We start from the raw sequence: 2,120 nt of genomic DNA, 5'->3' as shown, positions 1-2,120 counted from the left end.
TATCAGGACAAATGAAGACAATAATCATGTAAACAAGAAAAACACTGTAGTTTATACAGAATCTCATAAAAAAACTGGTACAACTGAACTAATGAGGTTTATGTTTTTCTAATTATTATTATTATGTCTTCAAATTCTTTAATGATAATTCTAATGGATTCCAGAGAAATAAATTATATTATTTAAGTAAAAAGTTGTTTTCCTTGTTGTATTAATCACTAATTTATTTCTGTTGGGAGAATAAAAAACAAAAGATTCGGTTTGTTTGGTCACGTTTTCAAAGAGCCACATGTGGCCCCTGAGCCGCAGCTTGCAGACCCCTGAGTTAAACCCACTGATCATCAGAACCGGTACCTGCCCGACAGACAACAGAACCTGCAGGGATCCAGAGGATCTGTGTGGACCAGCAGAGACCGGACATCAGGACTTGGTTTCAGATAAAAACTTCAAAAATAAATAAATTTAGATTCAGTTTCATGTTTTCAGCTTTAAAATTTAAATTAAATAATTTAATGTTGGAACTTTTTACAGCCTCCATTCTGAATAAAACATTTTATTACTGAAACAGAAAATATCACATCAGACCTGAACCGAGCCGAACCAGAACTTTAACTCTGCTGTTTCAGAACCGTCAGTAAAGAGTTCTGGTTCTACTGTAAACAAACCGAACCGGTCCATGAGTTCAGCTGCCTCTGGACGTCCGGACCAACACGACCCGGGTCCACCTGGGATGACCCGGATCGGTTCACAAACACACACCTGGTTTGACCCGTTTCAAACATTCTGCTGGGTCTTCCCCGGTTCTGACCCACATGTGAGGGTTCCTGAGTTTACCGAAGGCGGACTGGACTCTCACAGTCCTGACCTTGGCCCGTCTCGTCCTGGTCCGGTCCGGTCCGGTCTCGGCAGGAATTTGTCGGGACAAAGCGGGACATCTCTCCGCCGCGGCTCGGCCATTTCCTGCCGCGAACTGCCCTCCAGAACCGGGGGAGCGGGTCTCCAGAGGCCCGCTGGCCCGCACCGGAGGACCGGGAGCCGAGGGCTGGCCGTGCAGCACCTCTGGTTCCGACATGATACCAGCCGCAGCCATCAGCCCACTTTCACCAAGACCCCCGAACCTCTGAAAATGGCTTTCAGCAGCAGAGAGCCATTTTACCCGAGCTAACGGCTTAGCTCGCTGTTTAACCCGTAAACACCCTCCGCTGGCCCGCTTCAGCCCGGTACCGAGCAGAGTTCACTGACCGGGTCACGGTAATAAACAGCCCCGGACCGAACCGCGGTGATTTCTGACTGAAGTAACGGGAGGTTCGGCGGAGAGGATGCGGTGAACGGAGGCTCGGCCGAGCTAACAGCAGCGTTAGCGCCAGGCTAGTCGGTTAGCATCCCGCGTTGACAGAGAGAGTGAAAACGGAAGTTCGAAACCACCGAATCAGAACCAAAATAAAGAATGAGGTTCGACACCGCGCTGCAGACACCGGGGGGAGGCAGCTGGACGGTTTTACGGTCCCTTCGTGGCGGTAAAATGTGTCGCCGCTGCAGCGCAGGTTAGCATGGCAGCTAGCCCGGAGCTACACAAAGATCTCACAAACACACCGCGGCCCCGCTTTGAAGAAAAAACTCGGTTCTGCTCCGTTTTCTGACCCGAACTCACCCCTCGGTTGGCCTCTGCGCCCGCGCGGAGAGTGATGCACGGCGTGGACACGCAGGATGTGCACCTTTCACGGATTAGACATGGTTATTTTCTCCTCCTGTCCAACCGCCGACTTTTGGTTCTCGGCTCTGTCCCCCCCACTGCCGCTGCCGCTGCCGCGCCAGCAGCACACTTCCTGCCGCTGCCGCTGCCGCGTCAACGTGCGCAGGAGAAAATCCGCAGCGGTGTAGGCGCGCGGTGCCGCTCGGGTCCACCGTGATGACAGTCCATACAGAACCGAGCCGAACCGGGCTGTTTTTATTGCCACAGGCCAGGCAGACTCAGGACGAACTGCCTGGACCTGATGACCCCCTGAGGCTCCTGCTGGACAGACTTACCTGGACCTGCAGGTCCCAGAACCCAGAGGACCCCCATGGGCCCGCTGTGAACAACAGACCTGGTACTGTACTGTACTATACTATACTATACT

At 52.1% G+C, this 2,120-nt stretch overlaps 2 protein-coding genes across 4 annotated transcripts in view; one reads left to right on the top strand and one right to left on the bottom strand.

Annotated features, from left to right (window-relative positions):
- si:dkey-89b17.4 (zinc finger protein 646) overlaps positions 1-1,792 on the bottom strand; it is a 13,215-nt gene extending 11,423 nt beyond the window's left edge. For 2 of the 3 annotated variants that reach the window (XM_014023124.1, XM_014023126.1), the window contains exon 1: positions 1,652-1,792. The gene's annotated coding sequence lies outside the window, so the exon portion shown is untranslated. The remainder of the gene's footprint in view (positions 1-1,651) is intronic. The other variant, XM_014023125.1, reaches the window with a different exon arrangement.
- Positions 1,793-1,998: 206 nt separating this feature from the next.
- Positions 1,999-2,120, top strand: part of thoc6 (THO complex 6) — an 11,464-nt gene continuing 11,342 nt past the window's right edge. The window contains exon 1 of the mRNA XM_014023148.1: positions 1,999-2,090. The gene's annotated coding sequence lies outside the window, so the exon portion shown is untranslated. The remainder of the gene's footprint in view (positions 2,091-2,120) is intronic.

This window comes from Austrofundulus limnaeus, unplaced genomic scaffold (assembly GCF_001266775.1).
Source record: "Austrofundulus limnaeus strain Quisiro unplaced genomic scaffold, Austrofundulus_limnaeus-1.0 Scaffold358, whole genome shotgun sequence".
Lineage (NCBI taxonomy): Eukaryota > Metazoa > Chordata > Actinopteri > Cyprinodontiformes > Rivulidae > Austrofundulus > Austrofundulus limnaeus.
The sequence above is the reverse complement of the archived record's forward strand: the minus strand, read 5'-3'. Positions and strand labels throughout refer to the sequence as shown.